Genomic DNA, 16290 nt, shown 5'->3' with positions numbered 1-16290 from the left:
AAATTTAAATACTAAAAACAACAACATGATACTAATTGGTTTAAAATCAGTATAATTTTCAAATAGTCGTAGGTGGTGTATAAGTTTACATTTTTCACATACAACCAAGCGTTAAGAATACGAATAATCATAAATATTTGTCTGTTTGTTGTTATTGCTGTGTGACGTAAAAGCTACACAATGGGCTATCTGTGCTGTGGAGATTTTAGAGAACGAAAACCGGATTTTAGCGTTATAAGTGTTCAAGGTTTACTGCTTTCAGCCACTGTGGAAACCCAGGTTTTCTATTCTAAATATCAATTACTATATTAAAATATAAATTACTATTTTCGTATACGAAAGTATATGAACATGCAAAATTAATTAAAAGGTAAACATTACCAAAACAAATTGAGCCTAAAACAGGTATCGAAATCCTGTTTTTATAGTTACAAGTTTTCAGAATTATCGCTAAGCATCTGGGTTGGTGAGAGCTATCATTAATAAAATACAAACAAGTCTTTGTTTTGTTAAGTTTAATCTGTGTAAGAAGTTTAAGATACATAAAATAATCGCTTTTAGTTGATGAACATTTTATCCGTGTTTTAAGAATACTCTTACTTGGAAATAAAACATATAAATAAAAAATATAAAGGTAAAATGTATCTCAGAACGGCTGGTATGGGTATTATTTTTTTACTAATAATTTGTTTGTTTGTTTGTTTTAATTTCATGCAAAAAGCTCCTCGAGGGCTATCTGTGCTAGCCGTCCCTAATTTAGCAGTGTAAGACTAGAGGGAAGGCAGCTAGTCATCACCACACACCGCCAACTCTTGGGCTACTCTTTTACCAACGAATAGTGGGATTGACTGTAACATTATAACGCCCCACGGCTGGGAGGGCGAGCATGTTTGGCGCAACCGAGATGCAAGCCCGCGACCCTCAGATTAGAGTCGCACGCCTTAACACGCTTGGTTATGCCGGGCCTTTACTACTATAAAGCAGAGAACAAGGTTTGACTCTAGGTCAGTCAGGGTTAATGACCCAAGAACATTATCTCTGCTTCATTTGTAAAAGTGTTATTACCCGTACCCACGTTCTGAGATAAATTTTTCACTCAGTGGGTTAATCGTCATCACGAAAGTTAAAACATGTAAAAATAAAATTAAGAAACATGAAACACTTACGAACAGAACTGTCAGCATTGGACCTGTCAAAATCCAAACGTATCAGAAGTGCTGTAGTTCTCCCAACACATAGTGTTTAATACACGCGACATGATTAAACACCACGTACTTATGAACATTGTAGGGATACCTGTAATGATAAATGTACTAACAATCCAGACACAAACATATACTCTATTAAGTACACATCTTCATCCTTAATATTTAAAGAATGATATTTTCTTTCCGAAAAAAAAAACGACAAACAAAAAACGTTATTTTAAAAATGTTTTTTTTTAAATAAAAACAACAGGCTTAATAAATTATATAGTTAGGCCACACTTTTCTCCATCTATTTGTTATGTAAAAAAAACACATTAAAATTGAGGCGACTTTAATTATTAATTATTTAATTATTAATCGTGGTTCTGCAGTATTCCTAGTACACATACATATATCATTTCAAACATACTAGAGAGAAACATTTAAGACTAATATAATACGTAATACGTTTAACACAAGTTGAAATCACGTGTTCTTTATTTACAAATTTTATATAATTAAAAACAATACAGTAAAAAGTTAATAATACAATACACTAAAACGTTCTGAAAAACTGCATTATTTTATAATCAATATGTTTATAATCATTCAAAGAGAAGTGTCAAGTTTTACAATAACAATAAACAAACGAGTTTTAAAAAATTAATTAGGGCTATGTTAAATTTTGGAGAAAAAAAAGCAAACAAACGTGGTAAAGTCTATTTAGTATTAAGATTATCATTTGCAGATGTACTGAAATCATACCCCAACCAATGATGTAATAAACTGTGAATGGAAGGTCTTGTTGGAAAACGGAAATTGTAATCCGATTGGAGTAACAATCCTTCCACGAACATCCAGTTGATACTAGCCATGGCTGCGTACATTTTGACGGAAAGAATTGTTTTACACAACCAGTCCTAAATGTGAAAGAAAAACGAAACGTTTGCGCTACAAATCGGTCACTATCAAGAAACGTTTACAGAAAGCTTGGATTTCTTAATAGTTATAAAACCTAATCTCTGCAAATTAAATACGTATATAAATTTAAAATAACACATATAATCGACATATTATCATTGAATAGTAACTTACGATATTTCTGTAAGATGGCGCTGGCTCCTTCAGAACCACTGGGGTAGAGATTACAAGAAGCAAAGCAGAATGTACAATTAAAGCCACCACCAAGTTTTGGTGCGCGCGAAGCCTTTGACAGTGTAAGGATCTGAAACGCGACAATGGTTATAAAAAATTTAAAAAAATTAACCAGTTATGAAAAAATATACAACTGTGGTAATTCTAGTTCAAATAAAAACTGAAATCAAAATATTATCAGGACTTAGATATGATTAAATGTTAATCGTACAGTATGTGTTAAAATCAAATTTAGACCCATCTGATAAAGCATTAGCTACTGGTTGATCTCTCCATTTACTACGATATCCAAGTGGCAAAGTCTGCGAACTCACAGCTCTAGAATCCGGGTTTCAATACAGATAGCCCATTTGATAGCTTTGTGTTTCATTACAAACAAAACATTTAATATATCAAAGTAAGGTATAGATTTTCTCCTTCTGTAACACATTTAAATAATCATTTATCAGTATACGTTATGAGAGTTAATCCTGTTTGAAGTGATACAATTAAGTACGTTTCTAAAAGTTATAGATTAATGAAATGTTCACCTTGTCTGCTATAGCGTTCTTTGATGTTCATGGTGTTTACTTAATTCAATTGTTTCCGCCAATAATGAAATAATTCTAAATTCAATATAAGTCTTTATTTTGTCAATTATATTATTATCATCCAACCTTCACTGCGTGTTCCACGATAGTAGGAACTGTTTATTTTGTCTAACTATTTAATGACATTAAGTGTATTGTCATTTAGTTCACGATATGCGCATATTTTGGATTCTTACAATTTTGGTAGTTATTTTTTCAACTAAACTGTGATTAAAGTTCATATTGTTTGTTCTGTCATAATTAAATATTTGTTAATTCGGCTAAGTTATAGTTAAGTTTCCACCCTGTCTGCTGTGACATTACAAAACATTTTGTTATCTATATCATCAACTACTTCTGTTTATTTTAACCTGTTATTGTTTGTTTACCTTTTAGGCTATATTAATATTATGACATTTCCATTTGTTTTCGTGCTATAGTACGACAACGGCAAGTCTACATATTTACGACGCTAAAATCACGGGTTTGATTTCACTAGATCAACACAGTAGATAGGCCTGGCATGACTAGGTGGTTAAGGCATTCGACTCGTAATCTGAGTGTCGCGGGTCTGAATTCCCGTCACACTAAACATGCTCACCCTTTCAGTGGAGAGGGCACTATAATGTGGCAGTCAATCCCACTATTTGTTGTTAAAGATTAGCAAGAGTTGGCGGTGGGTGGTGATGACTAGCTGCCTTCCTCCTTCTAGTCTTACACTGCTAAATTATGGACGGCTAGCGCAGATAGCCCTCTTGTAGCTTTGCGCGAAATTTAAAACAAACCAAACACAGCAGATAACCTAATACGTCTTTGTTATAAAAAACACAATACTGTTTCTTTCTTTTTTGTAGTTAAACAGACAATAAAATGGGTATAGAAACCGATTTTAGCGTTATTGGTGTATATGATTATACATTAATTTTCCTGGTAAATTGTCACTTATTGTTATTAAAACAACCGTCGACTAACAGAAACAAAACCTTGACAATATCAATCGTCTTAATAAAAAATACATAAAATGTTTGATAATTTGCCTCGGAAACAGATTCATAGACAAAAAGAATGGTGATATTTATTAACATAGACAGAACAGACAAAAAAGAATGAAGAATGATTTATTAACATAGACAGAACGGACAAAAGAATGGTGATATTTATTAACATAGACAGAACGGACAAAAAGAATGGTGATATTTATTAACATAGACAGAACGGACAAAAAAGAATGGTGATATTTATTAACATAGACAGAACAGACAAAAAAGAATGGTGATATTTATTAACATAGACAGAACAGACAAAAAGAATGGTGATGTTTATTAACATAGACAGAACAGACAAAAGAAGAATGGTGATGTTTATTAACATAAACAGAACAGACAAAAAAGAATGGTGATATTTATTAACATAGACAGAACAGACAAAAAGAATGGTGATATTTATTAACATAAACAGAACAGGACAAAAAGAATGGTGATATTTATTAACATAGACAGAACAGAGAAAAAAGAATGGTGATATTTATTAACATAGACAGAACAGACAAAAAGAATGGTGATATTTATTAACATACAACAGAACGGACAAAAAAAGAATGGTGATATTTATTTGCATAGACAAGAACAGACAAAAAAGAATGGTGATATTTATTAACATAGACAGAACAGACAAAAAAGAATGGTGATATTTATTAACATAAACAGAACAGACAAAAAGAATGGTGATATTAACATAGACAGAACAGACAAAAAGAATGGTGATATTTATTAATATAGACATAACAGACAAAAAGATTGGTGATATTTATTTGCATAGACAAAACAGACAAAAGAATGGTGATATTTATTAACATACACAGAACAGAAAAAAAGAATGGTGATATTTATTAACACAGACGGAACAGACAAAAAGAATGGTGATATTTATTAACATAGACAGAACAGACATCTTATCTTTCTGTTCTATTGCCGAGAAGTATGCACTGAGCATTTTAATATCAAAGTAAGCACAGAATTAATTAACTTATTAACTGTTCCTGTTGCTGAATTAGGTATCCCCTTAGTTTCTGGTATCTTATGCTTACCTTTTTATCCTGTTTTAGATATACCAGTAACGATATCTACTGTGAAAGTGCAAATACGTTTCAAAACACGCACTTTTAATGGTGAATTCGTGTAAATTTAAGTCACGATTAAACTGCACGTGGAACTGTTTTCGCGCCTTTGGTTTCTATGTAAACAAATGGAGAGTAGTTTAGATAATTCGACGTTGAAAGAGAACATTCGTCGTTAAGATTGTATGGATACAGGAAAACAATGTCGTAAGACAATACGTATAATCTTCGCTGTTACAAACGTGCCTGCGTAAACAAGACATATATATAAGTTTAGGATAAACTTCGGTTTGTCAGTAGAACATCAACGACTATGGTACTATGAGTATATTAACCAAACATTATGCTTTGAAAGGAGAAAATCTCTCGGATAAACAGACACAGAACAAGGTGCTTTCGGTGGTTAAATATGAGAGAACAGCGAAAGGTATCATACTACATATTTGAAGAATGTAGGGTAGAACTCCCTCAGGGTGATTGTTTGTTAGTAGGCTTAGTTGGAGGATATTTATAAAGGGAAAGGTTTTTTTTTTGTAGTTAAGTTAACAAAAGCTACACGATGGGCATCTGTGCACTGCCCACCACAGGTACTGAAAACCGCTTCCTAGCATTGTAAGCCCGCAGACATGCCGCTGTGCCACTTGAGGGGGGTATAACAGGTTAATTAGTATAATATTAGAATGAGTTAGAGATTGGAAGCAATGGGCATAGTAGATGCTCCTCCTCGCTAGGGTATGTGAGGAGCTAGGAATTCTGGTTTGTCTGGGAAAGACTGTTCCATGACATCTTAGTCTGGATAGGATCTTTCTCTGTACAGGCTGTCTTTGAAAGTTTCTACATAAAAGTGACAAAATTGTTAGGAGACGTAATGGTTATAGCTGGCGATTTTTATTTTAAAATTATAAAAATACCAAATTCTTAACCATTCACTTTGTTAATATCAGCCAGCTAGTTAACTGTAAGATAAATATGAGAAACGAAGGAGAGAGAAAAGGCTCTCTATCAGAAACTTTGTGATTTAAATGTGTTTAACTTTGTTTTTGGGTGACGAGAGATTAGCTGGTAAGAAACTACCGAATTTATTATTGCTCTGTTTAGATAGTGTATTATTACTGCTTTGTTTAGATAGTGTATTATTACTGCTCTGTTTAGATAGTGTTAACATAAAACATTGTGCTGGAGTTTTAAAAATAAAATTATAAATTTCATGATATAAACACAAATCAGTTAATTCTTATTAATTGTTTTATTCTATCTTTGTGTCGTTTTTAAAGTGGTTTTGATACTTTTGTCAGAGTTGTTTCATGACTCCTTATTCTAGTTACGTGGCATGGCCATGTGGTGAGGGTGCTCCACACGTAATCTGAGGGCTGTGGATTCGAATCTCCGTCACGTCAAACTTGTTCACCCCTTTTTAAGCCGTGGGAGCGTTATAATGTGCAGTCAATCCCACTATTTGTTGGTAAAAGAGTATCCCAAGAATTGGCGGTAGATGGTGATGAATAAATGCCTTCCTTGTAGTCTTACATTGTTAAATTAGGGACGGTTAGCGTAGATAGCCCTCGTGTAGCTTTTGCGTAAAATTCACACCAAACTACACCTAAGTGAAGAAATAATATATGTTCTGCTAAAGTGAAGTTTGCTGTCCTTTGAGAACACTTTTATCCAATTTCTGACGTTTCTTATTCCTGTCTGAGTATAACAATACTACGTTTCGCTCACATTACGTGGGACCAATTTTTTGTTTCCAGTCGTTTTTGTAGAGAAGGGAATATCAAAGGTTTGTAAACATAATAATCATATATACTCTAATTTACATAGAATATATCTAAAAACAGGGTGTAATAATTGCAAACTATAATTCGTGTGTATATAGACGCATAAAACTCGAGTGTGTGTGTGTATGTCTTGTGGTCTGTGGGTACGGAGATAAACCTTATCGTACACCTTTATGGAGTCATACATAAGTAACCTAAAGTAATCCAAGTGTAACTAATTTAAAATGGATTAAAAAATCTTTTTTGCCAAAGAAGCCACGTATAAACCAGAGTGGACACAACAAATATATAAAACAACGTCTTGTAGAGTTTCCCTGTGATTATTTATCAAGAGATGAGTTTAAGAATTCTTTATTCATGAGAAAACATTTCGTGTTGTTTTCAATATAACCCTAAGAGATAACATCATTGGAGGTCTTTTTTTTTGAACAACTGCTGACGTTAACCACAAACATTTGTCAACAGTCAGTGAGATAACAAAACATTTCATCAGTTTTAATTACAATGAGTTATTGGAATAGTTACCTATATTAAAATATATTAACATATGAGAATGGTTAAAAAAAATATTCATTTTAAAGAAAGCTAATTTGTGATAGTTAAATCCATTAAGTTTATTATAATATTACTACTTTGTTTACTTCATCGAATTCTAGGAAAGAACTTTTCTTGGATCTATTCTGGAGTCATGAAAGTTACACGTCTATGAATGCAGTGTCAGTGAATTTCATAACTCTCGTAGAAATGTTTCAGCTTATACGTTCTCATGATTTAGCAAAACCCTCATAAGTAGCATAAATCAAGTATTACAATGTTCGTTTTTCATATAATTCAAGCTAGCATTGATGTTTATTGCATTTAAAATGAGACACAATTAATCTCGGCGCAGTGTTGTTTTATGTAACAAGACACGATAATGTAGACCATTTCTGTTTTTCTCTGACATTAATTTAAAAGTTTAAACAGTTAAGCTAGCTTTTAAGTAAAATGATTTAATTTTTTTCATTACATGAATAAAATTCACAAACTTTGTATACATTGTTATTACGTATGGCAATTGTTTAAATGCTGCCTTACACACAGTTTAGTTGAGGAAATTTCAAGTTTCTATTTATCCAGTAATTTGTATACCTGTACTTCTTAAAACCACCTTCCCTGTTCTTCGTTCGACACTGTTTTTACACTGAGACGACAGTCATGTCTATTTGATTTAATGATTTATGGTGTAGCGCCCTCTGTGGACGTGATTAGAGATATAAGCAACAAACAAACAAAAAATAGCACAAATACTTACTTAAAATAGCTGAAAATGAATAATGTTACCACCAGGGCCAAGAGTGATACAGCGGAACCAAAGAAAAGTATGTAACCAACAGCAAGTGGATTTGTCGTTGTTTCCTGTTTCAAAAATATAACAATATTATTTAATAAAAAACATCATTTCACCCATATATAAAAGTTTTTTTTGAAAAAGTAAAAAACATTCCCGGCCCGACATGGCCAAGTGTGTTAAGACGTTCGACTCGTAATCCGAGAGTCGCGGGTTCGAATCCCGGTCGCACCAAACATGCTCGCTCTTTTAGTCGTGGGGGCGTTATAATGTGACGGTCAATCCCACTATTCGTTGGTAAAAGACTAGCTCAAGAGTTGGCGGTGGGTGGTGATGACTACCTGCCTTCCTTCTAGTTTTACTCTGCTAAATTAGGGACGGCTAGCGTAGATATCCCTGGAGTAGCTTTGCGCGAAAATTCAAAATAAACAAACATAAAACATTCAGAACTTACGTTTAAGAAACAACCAAACAGACAGTATTATTTAGCCATCTAATAATCTTATCTGGATTGCTAAGTTTCATTCCCTCATTATTAATAATTCGCTATTCTCTGAATGATAATATAAACGTTTCTATTTTAAAATATAATAGAATAAACAATAATGATAGTTCTATCGAAATATTTAATATCTCAATCATTATTACAGGTGGATCATAACACAAGATAAACATTTTCATTAGACAAAAAGCAATGTTTAACTTCACTCCCCTTTTATTACATATATTTCTCTTTTTATTTGAAAAGCTTTCTTGGTAAACTTCAAATAGTCTTAAGAGGCTTATTAAACGTCGGTTAGTTTGGTTAGAAGAAAACAGTCATACAGTAGCCCCAGATCGCAATTACTTTACAAACATATGCTGAAGAAAGAAACAAAAAGAAAAAAATCACTTTCCTTTATATATATTATTTTGCGCCCGTTAGACCTTAACGTCACGCGTAAAGGCTAACCATAGTTTGTGTTCATAATACAAAGTTTTACACTAAATAGTGTAAAAACTGAAGAGTCCATCTTAGACGAAAGCGCTTAGATTAAGTAAAGAATTAAAAACAATTTTTTATTTACTCTTATCTGAAAGTCTACGTTTTTAATTTAGCATTCTTTGCTGTAATTACTTATCCTGAGACGTTGTCAAAGTTTTCGTCAATAAATTGTAGCTAATATACGCTGATACCTAAAACTTAGAAATATCAAAAGATAACAAAGCTAAAAGAAAAAAACTTTTTTGTTTGTTTGTTTTGGAATTTCGCACAAAGCTACTTGAGGGCTATCTGTGCTAGCCCTCCCTAATTTAGCAGTGTAAGACTAGAGTGAAGGCAGCACCACCCACCGTCAACTCTTGGGCCACTCTTTTACCAACGAAAAGTGGGATTGACCGTCACATTATAACGCCCCCACGGCTGGGAGGGCGAGCATGTTCGGCGCGTGACGGGAATGCGAACCCGCGACCCTCAGATTACGATTCGCACGCCTTAACACGCTTGGCCATGCCGGGCCTTTTATAAAAGAACGCTCCTCCATGTTGAAACATTTAGGCATATATTTAAAAAAAGTTAAAATTAATAAGAAAAATGTTAAAATAGCATCGTTTTCCACATATGAGGTGGATATTATCAGGATATTAATTCGAGATTATTCAATATGTTTTGATCCTGGAGATTTCGATCATTTGTTTTATTTTAACATTTTTAACTGTTTTCAATTATATATTAAACTACATTGTAATTGAATTAGTTAGATACTGTGTGTACAGTGATCTAGATACTGTTCTAATCAGATAATGTGTTTATAATTTATCTCCAATAGCTGTTTTCAATATTTAATGATGCAGTTATCTAGATACTATGTTCAGTTAATCAGATAATGTGTTTATAATTTATCTCCAATAGTTGTTTTCAATATTTAATGTTGTAGTGATCTAGATACTATGTTCAGTTAATCAGATAATGTGTTTATACTTTATTCTTAAGCCGGTTGAATATATTTATTTTGTTTTCACAAAACCACAAAAGAGAAAAAATAAAGTGTTTAAAAAAAAACAATGATTACGTCATGATAATATACAACTAGCTCATGTATCAGGTAAATGTTTACAGCCTACTGTAATTACTGCTTGTTCTTCACTTACGTATTTGAAATAGCTAAATAAATCAGTTATTCGATTATCGTCTCTAGTCTTTAAGCTTACGTGATTGCTTTTGATATGTAGGTGTGTAATTATATAATTCAATGTACATATGTATATATATTTATATATACGTATTCGTATGATTGTGCGGTGATATTGTAGATGATGACTGAATGTTTGTGTTCATTTAAAAACTGACTTTCACTCACAACCACGATTTTAGTTACATTGGTGGTTGAATTTATTTTAAGGTATTAACGCAAAGTGAGTTGTCGTAAAAACGATTCGTATCAGTAATTTTAACTTGCGGATACATTTAGTCAGTTTATTGATGTCAGAACTTTGGGTTATATAAAATCTGATTTTGATTTTAAAATTTTTAACCATTCTTTAGTTTACAGTATAAAACTAAAAAATGTAAGCGATTATAGATTTGGGATCGCTATGAAACTATTATTAAAATATATTGTTAGAAGAGAACATTCCAGCAGATCGAACGTCATACACAGGTGAATTAAATTACTCTGCAACCATAAATTGTTTAGTGCCACGTGACTCCTAAACTAGTAACAAATGATCGTGTCGGCTTTAATCGTATATAATCCTTTCTTAGCTTTACTTGTGTACGATAATCAACTCAAAAGATAATCTGGAAAAAGTTTTTTCGTATCTCGTTCCTGTATCAGTAATGACATTACAAAACCTTTATCTTTAGAAAGTAGAAAACCTATTAAAGTTATTGCTTCTTGCTAGAACAGTTGTTCCAAATATAACAGATACATTGATCTTTACGGGGGTTTTAGACCGTATAACTTCATATTAAATTAATTTAGGTTTGTGAATAATGTTATAACACTACGGATCAGCTATTTAATTATTGTACATATGTGTGTGTGTGCGCGTGGCACATATTTATTTTCGTTATATAATATTCAATAACGTATTCGACGAAATGTCACAAATTTATTCACATACCAAAATTAGTTCAGGTTATTACTTGGTGAAGCCAAACACCATAGATATAAACACATTTCACCATCATAAGAGGCCTAATGATATGTCTTTTCTTTGCTGTCTCAAACTGATTAATAAGCGAAACTGCATTTCACAGCAGAGGGTTATATAAGGATAATCAAGGAAATCATTAAGTTTTTACGTCACATATTCTCTTTTTTAATTTCATCCGTGGTAGAAAAGAAGTTTTTAACGTATATATATATATATATATATATACACACACAATGAGAGTAACTGATAGTTTTGTGAAACAAAAATATTTTGTCATTAAGGAACAAACTGTAGTTAAATAAAAAATATTTTATGAAATTATGGTTATTATATGAATTACAAAAAAAAAACTGACAAATAACAAAACACATGGTTAGTTATATGAATTACAAAAAAATGACAAACAACAAAACACATGGTTAGTTATATGAATTACAAAAAAATGACAAACAACAAAACACATGCTTAGTTATATGAATTACAAAAAAATGACAAACAACAAAACACATGGTTAGTTATATGAATTACAAAAAAATGACAAACAACAAAACACATGCTTAGTTATATGATTTGGAAAACAAAAAAAACAAAACACAATTAACCGAATCATTACCCAAAATTTTTCTGTGAGACAAGTGGAATGTCTTCATTGTTGTACTAGCTGGAGTACACTGGACGGAAGTTATGGAAATTCGTGATTAATGAAAAGTTATCTGAGGACATTAAGAATTGCTTCGCTTATACACTGCTGGCCAAAATCTTAAGGCCAATGAAAATAAAGAAAAATATGCATTTTGCGTTGGTACACTCAACCACTTATTTGAGTAGAGCTTCGAAAGATGAAAATAAGAAAAGGGAAAATAAAAATAAAAAACTTTTTCAGCATTTAATAGGGAAAATGAGAACACTATGAAATTAGTCTAAATACTAGCTGGTCAAAAGTTTAATACCATACCAAAAAGAAGTCCTAAATAAGGTAGGAAATGCCCAACAAGAGGTCTCAGTAGTGAGTTGCTCGGACGTCATTGCAAATAACTGCAAACATTCTCTTTCGCATGGTCAATATATGCGTTTGCAGAAGGCTGGCTGGAATGTTATTCCAAGAGGTGAAGATAGCTTCATGAAGATCATGCACTATTTGGAATTGACGTTCATTCTATACACTTCCCTTGCCATCCACCCCAAACATTTTCAATGGGGTTCCTTCCGTACGGGCGAACACGTTGGATGGTCCAAAAGAACCATGTTGTTCGCCATGAAAAAGTCCTTTGTCCTGCGGGCATTGTAGATTGCAGCGTTGTCCTTCTGAAGATCCAGTCATTTCCACACAAGCGAGAGCCTTCAGTTAATAAGGATGTTCTCTGCAACATACCAATGCAGCCAGCTGCCGTTTGATGCCTATGTATAACCTGAAGCTCCATTGTTCATTGGAAGGAGAAAGCACCCTAGATCATGATGGAACCTTGGAACCTCATAACGTTGGAAGCCATCTGAACCATCAAGGTTAAATTTTTTCATCAGAGAACGAATCCTTCGTCCACTTTTCTACGGCCCATACTTGGTGCTTTTAGCAAATTTTAACCGAGCTGTTTCGTGGTGTGGAAAGAGGCGTGGCCTTTGAAGACGTTTACGGTTTTTAAAGCTTTTTTGTCGTAGATGCCGTCTTACTGTTTTTGAGCTGTATTCTGCGTCCGTAAGAGCCTTAATCTGATTTGACGATCGGCTGGTGTCTTGCCGGACAACCCGTCGAATCCTTCTGCTCAACGCCGGCGAAATTTTCTTGGGCCGACCATTTGAAATTCTCGTTCCATATTCCTCAGGGTCTTTTTAGAAATTTGCAACAGCGGTTTTACTACTTCCAATTTCATCAGCGATGGCACGTTGAGAGAGACCTTGCTTTTGCAGCTCGACATTTCTGCCACGTTCAAACTCTGTTAGCTTTTTAGACTTTGCCATGTTTTTACCCAATATAACACAGGAGATATCAGTGGGAGATGTTGACAATGTTAATGCTTGAACACAAATGACTAAATTTCGTTACGTGTTTACCGATTAACGCTTCGTTTAAGTATGGTCTTAAACTTTTGACCAGCTTGTATTTAGGCTAATTTCATAGTGTTACATTTTCCTTATTAAATGCTGAAAAAGCTTTTATTTTTATTTTCCCTTTTCTTATTTTCATTTTTCGAAGCTCTACTAAGATAAATGATTGAATCTAAGAACGCAAAATGCATATTTTTTCTTTATGTTTATTGGCCTTAAGATTTTGGCCAGCAGTGTATGTAACTGTAAAAGAACGCAAAAAACTACCACAAAAATGCAAAACACAAAATGTAAAATCACAACTTTCTTTGGATCTCTGCATGGATCCAATGATCTTCCATACCAAATTTGGTCAAGATCCATCTTCAGGGAACGAAGTTTGTGATAGAAACGCAAAGATGCTCATAAAAGTCGTTAAACGCAAAATAGAAAACTGAAACTCCGCATGTTAGTTTTGGTGGAGATCCATCAAGAGGGAACGACGTAGTTATGTGAACGTACAGACAGTAACGTTGTATTTATATTGATTAAAATCGAAACAAAGGTTAACTTTAGACTGTATCCTCGTTTGACATCACTTACCGTGGAGAGAAGGCCCACACACTCGGTATAATTTGTCCAGTTTCCCCATAACCATGTTCCATTTTCTCGGCAAACTCGATAAGCTTTTTCTGTAACAGTAATTTTTTTCTTAAATTTAATATTTACTTTTATTTCAGAAAATCTAGTAAATTAACTTTTTTTATTTCTCATAAAAAAGAATTATCCGCGTACAATGTTCCGAACCTTATAATAAATATTTTGTTTTCGTTCAATTTTTAGAAATTAAAGATTTAAACTAAAAACAAAAACCCTATCATAAATGTATGTTCTCTGAATAGTTTTACTTCTGATTTATTGGCTCTTCTGTCTTCAGTCTGATTGTATATTAAGTTAGAAAATTATGAAAAATAGTTTAATGTGATAAGAAAGTCTCAGCTAGCTTCGTGTAATTGAATTTAGATTTATTTCAAAATATATTTACGTGATTAAGTGTGTTTGTGTTTTTTCTTACAGCAAAGCCACATCGGGCTATCTGCTGTGCCCACCGAGGGGAATCGAACCCCTGATATTAGCGTTGTAAATCCGTAGACTTACCGCTGTACTACCCGAGGGCACGTGATTAATTAAATGTAAAACAACAAACACTGATTCATTTGTTAATGTTGTCTCAAATTATATATTTAAATCAATCATTGATACTAATAACTCATAAAATATTTACTTTCGTTATTCATCGTCGCAGAGATATGAGGTTTCTTGATTGGTTAATTGAACAAAATATCATAAAAAAACATTTAAAACTCAGTAAACTACCACATGAGAATTCGAGATGTGCGCGAATTTATTTGTGAATTAGATTTTTTATTTGCAAGCTTGTTTACACAGTTTTGGAGCTAACAAAATTAAACATCGCAGGTGGACTCGTAATAGCCTGGATGTGTATGTGTGTCCTTATCAATATGACGTAGCCTCCTAACAAGGGATACATAAGAAGTGGTAAAACGAATCCAGCAGGTCGCCCAGGCACTAAGAGTGTCTGTAGTATGTACTCAGGATCGCTAAACCTAAATCAGGGTGTGTGATTCTGTCTCTGTCGGTACCCAGGATGTGCTATGTCTCAAAGTATGTATACCCCACTTTCAAACTAGTGTGGCCAAATGGAGTTTATTTTCTGATGCGGACTTATCGTTAGGGTAGCTATAAAAGTAGATAGGGATTATAGAGAAATATAATCGGTACATGTGGACCTATGTTAATTATGAGGGATATTTTAGCCCCAAAGTGGAAGCGAGTATTTATTGGTAGCAGCAACAATAAAGCTTAACTACTCAACATTTTCTGTGCTACGAAGCCTAATTAACCCAATAAAAGTTTTAAAATAACCTGAAAGTTACATGCAAGAATATGTTGAAATAAGTAAGTTATGATTAAACCATAAATTAAATATTATAACATTGTCAAACGAAATTATTTGGACTTCCGAAGTGGTTATTTAAAAATACATTAAAATAATACAATAAATGCAATTAGAAAAAAAAACAACAACAAACCTTTGGGCCCTACCTTGTCCAAAAGTTTTAGAGTGTAAATTTAGATGGTAGCTCGCAAAAATAGATTCACAAGTTTTGGAAATAATCTGTCCAGCGGACGTCGGTGGCCAGCAATAAAAACCATCCCAGATAGCACCACAATATAGCCCTGTGAAAAATACAGACTAGATTACTATACAAAACTTTAATGATATTTAATATTTTGCGTTTTCATACATAATATGCACCTTAGGTTTTAAACTTCAAGGGACTATATAAGCCGGAAAAATAATTGGCTAAACATAATTTGTATCGATTCATAACGTAACGGAGCTTAATCCAGGGTCTTCCGGAACCTACTGACATTCTATAATATTCTATAAGAAAGATATGAAATGATAAAAGAGGCAAACCCATCGAAGAAATCCCTGATAACAAGAAAAACTGTACCTGTTGGAAGGTGCTTCATTATGGGTTCTGTATCAACCATGCTCGCCCTTTCAGCTGTGGGGGTGTTATAATGAGACGGTCAATCCCCCCCTATTCGTTGGTAAAAGTGTAGCCCAAGACTTGGCGGTGGGTGGTGATGACTAGCTGCCTTCCCTCTAGTCTTATACTGCAAGATTAGGAATGGCTATCGCAGATAGCCCTCGAGTAACTTTGCGCGAAATTCAAAAGAAACAAACAAATGAAAGCCTCCACTGGCTCATCATAGGAGTTAGAGACCAGATGCAAAATTGGAATAATTTTTAAGTGTATATTGTAGTAGATTTAGTAAGTTTATATATTCAAATAGAACTGTAGCCTTACGGTTATTTGATTTAGTTATTCTCGAACTCTTATAGGTTGTTTTATGTGTGTAAAACTAAAAGTGTGCGAAATGAATAAACTTTCTTTTTTTC

At 33.2% G+C, this 16290-nt stretch overlaps 1 pseudogene; it reads right to left on the bottom strand.

Annotated features, from left to right (window-relative positions):
- The window catches only part of LOC143247895 (calcitonin gene-related peptide type 1 receptor-like), a 24900-nt pseudogene extending 9043 nt beyond the window's left edge, over positions 1–15857 (bottom strand).
- Positions 15858–16290: the final 433 nt, after the last annotated feature.

Source organism: Tachypleus tridentatus, chromosome 3, assembly GCF_004210375.1.
Source record: "Tachypleus tridentatus isolate NWPU-2018 chromosome 3, ASM421037v1, whole genome shotgun sequence".
NCBI lineage: Eukaryota > Metazoa > Arthropoda > Merostomata > Xiphosura > Limulidae > Tachypleus > Tachypleus tridentatus.
This window is presented reverse-complemented; position numbering and strand designations above follow the sequence as displayed.